This window comes from Battus philenor, unplaced genomic scaffold (assembly GCF_028537555.1).
Source record: "Battus philenor isolate CCGP_79_NKW_IND1 unplaced genomic scaffold, ilBatPhil1.0.hap1 SCAF_18, whole genome shotgun sequence".
Lineage (NCBI taxonomy): Eukaryota > Metazoa > Arthropoda > Insecta > Lepidoptera > Papilionidae > Battus > Battus philenor.
In genome coordinates, this window is record NW_027181680.1 from 9,305,565 (window position 1) to 9,315,171 (window position 9,607).

Sequence of the window (9,607 nt, forward strand, 5' to 3'; positions counted from 1 at the left end):
GTTTAGTCGCAGAACTTAAAAACCAAGTATCAAGATCAATCGTACCATCCTATAGCAGCACTAGCCCACCACGTGCAATTTACTGCGGCCACATCGAGGGTAGTTTTATTAAGAATTACAATTATTTATTTACAGTAGCCATCGGTGGATCGAGCCGCATATATATGGTAATCTCTATCTATTTGTTTCGGGTCGAAATCAACTTGCGAGATATATTTGACACTGGACTTCCAAGACCTTTCTTTTGAATGGCACGGTTTGAATCTATTCAGTGGTTGTTTATATTTCATGATGAACCTGTTCATGGTCAGCGTTCGGGATGACAGCGCACTTGGTCTTTTTTCTTCGACCTCATCTCGCTGCGCTTGCTTAAGACATATACTATACATACAGTCAAACAGGTTGAACGATTCCGATCTTCAACTTTGTCTGAAGAGAGTGGTATTTGATATTAATTCTTTTTACATTAGGTAATTTTATGTTAAGTCTGATGGGGAATTCCCCGGAAGAATTTGGACTTTCTTCCGCTCAAATATTCCTGCGACTGGGTTATTGAGTGAATAGAAACTGATGGGTGATCCAATAATAGCTGCGGTCAACCTATAAAGGGGATAATGGTAGAACTACCAGGCAAACGCATAGCATGGCGTAACATAGACTTGGGCAAAATTGAGTCTGCGCGGCTCCTTTTCGTTCATCCTTAAAATCTATCCAATTGATCTATTTTACCAACAAAACTTTGTAATTAAATACTTACTCTTATTCGAGAAAAAATATAAATGGGCGATGAGAGAATATTGAAAAACGTAGTGAAATCACGTAGTAACTTTAAACTAAGGAATGTTGTCAGGGTAGTTCAATCTGATTCACAATCAAAATGGGCTCTCCTGACATTCTTTTTATGACGTAGTCACATATGTCAGGAGGTTCATAGTTACTCCATAAACCGTACTGGCAGGAATCCGGTCCAACCCCTTGCCAACAGTTGAAGATGCGTGTAAACACTGATAAAGCAAGTATATACGCGAATCCATTAAAGACGTATATAAGTGATCATTGTTAATGATCCAGAGTGTATAAAAATATAAATAAATATATAGAGTTTATAAGTATTGGGGGATCGGAAAGTAATGTCGTTTCTGTGGACATATTTTACAGAAAAACATATTGATTTTTACCGCGCAAGCATTGAAAATTTGTAGACTAGATGGCAAATGGTGTTTGATAACGAAGACAAATTTATTGTTGACTAGAAATAAAAACTTGTTAAAAATGTGCGTGGTCGTGTCAATTTAACTTAAGAAAGCGACATTACTTTCCGATCCCTCTAATACAATGAAGTAAACTAATTCAGACTGTAATAAATACAGTAAACGGTTCAATAATAAAATTGTTACTTTTAATTTACACCTGAATGAATAAAATTACGCAACTGTTAAATTCGTCTAAAGACGCTAGATGGCAGGCCGTTTCCAACCGGTCCTTTTGGAAATCTACGGGAAGGTTCAAGTCCAGCTGTGGGCTTCTTACAGTTTTAAATAATGAAGATGAACAGCTTGTGACAGGCGCTGTAGCCTATTTGACACGTCATGTAATGACAAGATATTAAAATCAATGAATCGCCAAAATCAATAAATAATTACTATTATTATTCTTTTTAACTTTTTTATGTGGGCACGATATATCGCCGTGAAACTATTGCATTGTGTTGAGTAATTCGCTTATTAAAGAAAAAGCCCTGTTTATTTTTAAGCATTTTTATTAGAAAGAATGTTAAATAAGACTGTCGGTCTAATATCAGGATATAAAGTATAAAATACCAAAAAGTATGTAACACGTTGTATTCTGTGTTGTGTTATAAAACAAAAATATAACAAGAGAAAATAACCTAAGGAACTTCGAACCTAAGACTTGTACTCTCAGAGATGTCAAATTGTAGTAATCTCGTCAAAACTAATTTCCGTCAACTTTGTCAAATCTCAAATTTCCGAAGCCCTTATCAAAGTAAATATCCTTGTTAGATCGGCTCTCGATATTATGCAAATCACATTATTATTCATACTGTTTTTAGAAAGGGAAGGGAACGGAAGGAGCCCTCTAATCACGCGCTCTCAACCTGGCTGACGCGAAAATACTTCCATAAAATTCAAAATTCGACTCTATTGTGTAGGAATTAAGACTCACTATATGCTCCAATTAGTAAGTCCATGATCTTACTCCGCAAGTTTAACAATTTTTAGGTTGTTGTTGAGAAAATTAACCAAAGTAAACCGATCGACCTTATATACCCTATACGTTAAGGAATATTTTGCAGATTCAAATATAGTTGGTGACGTATTTGAGCAATTGGTATAGTGTCGCTGTAGTCTCATAGATGGCGCCAGAGGCAATGCAAATTTTCGATAATGTAATTTCCCGTGATGAAAAATTGGGGATTTCGACAGGAAATCTGATTAGCAAACATCTGTAAGTTATTCCAAGTTATTATATTATAATGAGATTAAGATGCGCCCTCGTTATTATTTCATAATGTTTGTTTGATGCGATATCGGATTTGTATTGAAATATCTTTGTAAAAATCACCGCGTTAAAATTAGATTTGATGCTTGAACAACGTTCGTTTTATTTGGTTTGATTTTTTTCTATGGTACTTTGCTTTTGATGTGTGCGTGTGTTATAGTTTCAACTACAAATATTTTTCTTGTATGTTACTCGTGATAGCTTTATTAACTTTTGCAGTGTCAAGTTTTTTTACAATGAAAGATTAAAATATATATATTTAAAATTAGAACTGGATATAACAACTTAAACAACAGTGTAAGAACAATAGTTTAAAATTATTATATATCTACATTGGTCTAATTGGTTCAAAATTTTGATCAAAATCTTTATTAAGACAATATTAAACAATTATCGATACTTTGCTTTTATGTGATCAGACTAAAGTTTTCGTTTTTCGTTTTCCCAAACACATTAAATTTTATATATAGATAAACATTCGTTTACTTCCCGGCAGCGCCATCTAGTTCGATCTACTTATTTGTAAAATAAGTTAGTACATGAAAGTCTCGCTAGTTACTACTAGATGGCGCTAGTACGAACTTCGAAAGTTTTATTTTGAACAGTATTTTTATATCATAATTTTGAATTTTATATTTTATTATTTTATTAAGCTTGCAGTGGAAATACTCTAAGATACTTAAATACCGTTTCTTTAAGTTAGTTGTGTATTAAAACGTATATTAATATTTCAAATGTAACTTGTTTCAGATATTATGCACAAGAGAACTGGTTAAGTAAATTTTGATTAATAATTTATCATATATGTGCTTGTAGTATTATTTATGTATTTAATTTCTACTAAATATTTTCAACCTTAACGTTTTTAAGCAATATTTTTTTGAATTGTAGTTACACTTGTTTTTTTTTATTTTTAGGTACATAAGAAGTAATGTATGTATTTCAAAATACAAAAAAAATAAAAAAATTACAGCATTGCCGTATAAGAATTAAAGACAAGACAGGCTATTCGCAGGCGGCATTAGTAATAAAATGTTAACCCTTTGATTGCTACGAATTAGACTTTTAATTCTCGAGAGCGGTAACTATTAGCTATGGTTGGTTTCTTACTAAATGGACCTTGAAATTCATTCTTTTGCTAAAAACAAATACAGAGTATAAAACTGAGCTTTGGGATTTTTTATTTGTGTATAAAATCTTATCTAAAAGATCTATACATGTTTATATTTATGTAAACTAAACTTTGAACTAAACTAAAATATATTCCCTTTTAAACAAGGTGTGACTTATGTTCAAAATTTGTCTTAACAAAAGCCGTAAGTTTCAAACACTCGATACTTCGTTCTTTTAATTTTTTGTAATATAACATAAAGTAAAAAAAAGATCTTTGTTTTATATTCTACGATGATTCTTTGTTTATATACATATAAACTTTTAAAATAATTTCGCCTGTATGTGCTTAATTTAGCAAAATATGGAAACAAAATTTAGAAGTCGTATATGTGTTGTTGATGTTTTTCAGTTAATTACTATGTATAAAAAATAAAAGGCAAAAAGCCAACATCACGCGGTGTTCCCAGGCGGTCACCCATCCAAGTTCTGACCGCGCCCGACGTTGCTTAACTTCGGTGATCGGACGAGAACCGGTGTATTCAACGTGGTATGGACGTTGACGAATATTTTTTTACATAATATCTAATTAGTAATCAATTAAAGCAAATATTTATTTTACTAATAAAATCTGAAAAGTGTTACGTGTTAGTCGATTATAAAAAGACTCTTAAAAATTTTTGAAGTTTGTAATAATCAACCAAACTATGTCGACGATGAAGAGTAGTCTTCCGCCGATATTTATAATGGACTATTGAAACGATGTATGATTAAAATAAAATTAAAACTACGGTGTTATACAAGATATAAATAATCGAGGAAATTTGTAAAAAAAAGCGTATCGAAGAAATGTCTTTTGCTTTCCCGAGGAATGTTTTGCATAAGCAAATATCGTAATGTTATAGGTGTGTTGGTTCGTTGGCAACGCACGTTTCGCGTTAAAATTCCTCCCGCGTTCGCCGCTGCTTGAAGTTTCGCCGGCACCAGATAATCCATCTACAGGATAGTGGATTACCGTTGCTGTGACAACACACTTGTACCTGCTATCGATATTTTTGAGAGAAATTGCTGAGCGGTATTTGACAAGATGTGTTCACGCTTTTTTAAACTCGATTTAAAAACCACTTCATCCTATTTTTTTAAAGTTTAGAAATTAACTCATATATCCCAGAGGATTGGCAGAAAAAAACAGCAGTTGATAGGCTACGCAGAACAAATAGTCGCTGGGAACGTCCACCAACGAAGTGGGCCGTTGCCCTTCTTAAGGTCTTTAGCAGACGCTGGTATCAGGCCGCTTCCAACCAATCCTATTGGAAATCTATCACATCATCCTATTGAACGTTATACGACTTAAACGATAATTATAAATCATCATTTTTTTAAATAAGTGTTGTGATTCCGTCGAGTTGTGGGGGAGGAACGCAGATCACGCTTAGACTAAATGTCTTTTACGGTTAACAAAACTAGAGAAGTCCCCCTGAAGACTTGACTCGGGCTGTGTTTATAACCGGAATGAGAAGTCGCCAAGATATAAAGTCTTTTCAACGGACAATCTATCAAGAGTGACCTGGCGCAACGGCCCCCGACAATGGACCTCGGCTTGGATTGATTCGAAATCAGTATAGCATTCTGACTCGAAAGCGCCCTAGAGGACCGAATTTTGCTGTCTGGCTCACTACTACAATTTCAGTTATATATTGCACTAGAAGAAGAAGTGATGAAAGGCACTCCAGTGCGAAAACGCTCTTTTGGATTTTAGTCAGTACAAGTCAAGCAGTGCAAGAGCAAAGAAGAGGTCGAAAATGATGTTACCATGTTAAATAAAAACTAAAAGCCATCCCCAAATTGTGTTAACATAAGTCTAGACTTGTCATTGACGAGACGGAAGTTATTTGAAGTAGCTATGTCGAACTTACCGAGGTGCAATTTATATGTAAATACGCTAGGCATCTAGTTTGAATATTTGCCGAAGTGAACGCTAAGTGGGTAGCAGGTATTGGCTTTCGTGACTACAAAATTATACCCGTAGTCATAGAAATTACTAAAATGTTATGAATTTAGTCAATGCAAAATTGCATCCGCAAAATTTGAGATAAATAACTCAGTCATGAGTGTAACAATAATAAAATAGTATGCAATATACAGAATGATTTTCATAGCTGCAAAAGCTTAAAAGCTTTTTATTTAAAAATGAGCTATAAAATCAATTTTATAGCTTTTATACCTATAGCGAATCATCCTGTAGTTAGACATTTATTTAAATCGCATCATACTCATTGCTGAGATTCGTGACTACCTATGCCGTTCACCTTTTCTTTCTCGAATTTTCGCAATTGATTATACGACGTATTTTTTTTTAATAATTCCAATTTGTATCGCTAGTGTTTTTTTTACAATATTTTTTTTTCGTTTTTACTAAGCGCAGACAGTTGGAAGAGGGTTACCGCTATTTGATACGGATCTTTCTTCTACCAGAAGCGAGGCACGATAGCGTTTTATAAATATTTTTCTTACACAATTTTCTCTTATGGGTAAATACAGCTAAAATTTATACATATTAACAACACAATTTGGTAGTTTTACTCAATCATAGTTGGTACGTTATTTTATTTCAAGTCCAAGCGCTACAGACCGTTAAATGCCTTGAGGTTTAGGACAATGTGCCGGGCCAACTCATCAAAATGTTCTGCTATAATTTTTTTTGAGAAGGTCCGGTTAGTTGAACGGAGGTATATTAAGGTTTTCACATAAGGTCACGTGGTTACGTCTCTAAATTTTGTTAAGGGCTATATAAGGAAATATTTATTTTCACTGCTTTACTGTTATGTTAATTTTTAACTATTATATTTATTAGAAAACTCCAAATCATTATTTTAAATTGGGCTAAACATATGATTTGCGCGAACAAAGCGAAACGAAGTCAGTTCGATCGCACATAAACCTTGTGCGACCGTTATCAAAGACATTCGGTACGCCTGCACTGAATAATTAATATACTTCCCGATAATTATCTTGGTTTCCGTAGAAAAAATTACGAACACTAAATACGTTGCTTTCGACGTAAGTAAATAAATCGTATATAAATCGACATTTATCCAGCACTTAAACGTTTAACATAATTTTACAAAGCTGTCATTTTGAAATTCAAACTAATGTTGTTCCGCGCACCCTCAAAATGCACGATAAACCATTATTTAGTAATAACACCCTATTTGTTACGGTTACAAAGGAGCGAGCGATATTTTTTTTAATATGGATAGGATAACAGTTATAATTCAAAACTTGAATAAATCTTTGCAGCCGCAGATATCTTTGCAATCTTCGTTAAGGTAAGTCAGGGTACAGTAAGAGCCCTTGCAAGTTTTAAAGGTACGTACAAAGTTCTAAAATAACTTTATATTAAAAAAAAGAAGCCTTAAGTATTGATAGTCAAGCGGTAGAGAACTATAACTTGCGATCCTAAGTAGTGGGTTAGATACCCAGTATATAGTCATACATGTAATTCACACTTCGTGCAATAATTATATAGAATTGCCACTGCTAACAAAAAAGTTTCCAGAAGATTGGCAGCAGCGTCCCCTGCGTACCATAATACCACACTGCGATCGCCAAGCCGCCTGCCAAGCTTGGCGATTATGATATATCTCCTCATAGGTTCCTGTGGGAGAAGCCTAAGCGTTGCAGGGAGCTTATATAATCCGACCACGAAGCAAAATAAGAATTTTTAAAAATGAAACAGTGTTGTATAAATACGATTTATTAACCATAGAATAATGCTAGATCATTGGCTATGTGTTTAGTTTGAAAAAAAATTAAATTTAAAAACAATACTTAAATATTTATTATAAACTAAATGTCCCGATTGACTTTGTATCACCTGTAGAAAAAATAATGTAGAGAGCGTTTCAGAGTGACTACTTTTATTTATTTAATATTTTTATTTATTTATAATAAACTACACTAAAATAAAATAAATTATTAAACAAATAAACGTGAAAAAGTTGAATTCATTTTGTGATCGATAAATATTGACCGATGAAGCTGTCAAACGCATGAATTTAAATGCGAACTGTCTAATACTCGAAGTTTCGATATTCGTTCACTGAAAATGTGCAATTCAATTTTCTGCATGATTTTACAAAGTTTTTTTGCCATTAGAACCAAAAGTCTAAATGTATGGCGTGACCGATGGACAAAGGAATTCATTTTTATACATTATATATATACTAATGTATAATAACTTCGTGTAATTTAAATAAATGTAACTATATGTATCTACAACAACGTAGCTATAGAGATCATTAATTTATTATGTAACATTGACGTAAATGTAGAACAATTCTAATGTTTTTAAGGCATTTTTTTATACAAAACAAATGTAGCACTGATAAATTTGCTAACCTTTCAATTTCGCAAACTCAATATTTATGAAGCTGTATAAAGTCTTTGAGCTAGCAGAACTTACATCAACAGATCCAATATAAATATGACATCAATGATTTCATTTATTTATAGGCGATAAGATTTACAAATAACTTTGGCGGTTACCTTCTCGAAATGTAAAAAATATGTCTTATGAGTAATCATAATGAAAATAAAAATTAAGAAGATTATAATGTTACTTGCACCACTTAAAAAGAAGCAACATGTAAACGCCTCTTAAACTTTCTTTATTATTGTTGACGCTAACTAGAATCATCTGTCCCTTTCACTAGCTTTATAGTTATGTGACAACTACTTAGACGATACATACCAAGATCTGCATATAAGCACACGACATACAAGCCTGTATTTTAAAGAAGATTAACATGTTTAAGTTGCCAATCTGGCCGCCAAACTGGTTGCCATTGAAGCGTGAGTTAAACGATTGCCATAAATAAAGGCGCGAGCAGGCAGGTGCGTAATTCGCGAATGCTCTGGGGAACAGTGTGTACGGGCCCTTACGCTGCGAGGGAAAAGGATTGCTTTCTTTATTATTGTTATTATCTGTTCCTCTCGTTGTCTCCGCAAACAGGATGTTTAAAAACAGAACGCAAATATATTTGTAGTTTATTTAGCCAGTGTCAATATAATATACAATTTTTATCTTATGTAAGAGGCCTTTACTTAAATGAAATGTCAATTTATAAAAAATGATTTAATTTATTTTACGAATACTTGTTCGAATGTATGTAATAATTATTTAAATATAAACAAACTTAAACTTTATTAAAAATGCGCTTCGGTATTCTGTCTTTCGGCCAAATGTCAACCGGTCAAAAGTTCGTCAATATTATGTTCAGGCGCAAACATTTTTATGTTTATGTGGTGGTTTTTATTATGGCTCTAAATTTTTATGGTTCGATTAAGACTTAATCAAATTTACTCTTGTTTTCAAGAATGCAAGGTTTTGGGTAGCGATATATTCTATATTTAAATTAACAAGAATTAAATCATCCTGTATAAACAAGAACCTACCGCGGAAATATGTTAAACTAAGCACCTTGCATTTCCAGATATAAAAACGCTCTAACCCGTGTAATGACGATTTAAAGTTCCCCGTTCTGCGCCATTTGCCTTTTACAGTGTTGTCTAAATCCACCGCCAGATTACGAAAACCCACCATATTGTCCTTTTACAAGAGAAAATGTTACAGAAAATTCTGAGATGGAGTTCTTTCTACGTTGGTCGAATTCTTTATAGACCCCTCTTATTGTCTATGGTACTAGGACTATAGACAAGCGTTTTTATTATCTGCGGGGGCGTTTTAAAGTGAACTCGCGGGCCCTTAAGGGTTGTATTGGGGTGACGTCCTGTTTCGGTAAATCTACAAATGTTTTTCATTTGTAATTCTGATTTAAAATTATGTTAACATTTTTCATTATGCTTCTTGTAGCTTCTTTCGGGTAGGTTCTAATAATTCAAAATGTAAGAAATAAAACGAGATATTAGTATAGAAACAATCCAAAATGTTGTATAATTAACATATAAAGTTAGT

At 33.2% G+C, this 9,607-nt stretch overlaps 1 non-coding gene across 1 annotated transcript; it reads right to left on the reverse strand.

The window, feature by feature from the left end:
• Positions 1-4,075: 4,075 nt before the first annotated feature.
• LOC137920718 (5S ribosomal RNA) lies at positions 4,076-4,194 on the reverse strand. Its single transcript, XR_011106976.1, has one exon. It is a non-coding gene; the product is annotated as a 5S ribosomal RNA (ribosomal RNA).
• Positions 4,195-9,607: the final 5,413 nt, after the last annotated feature.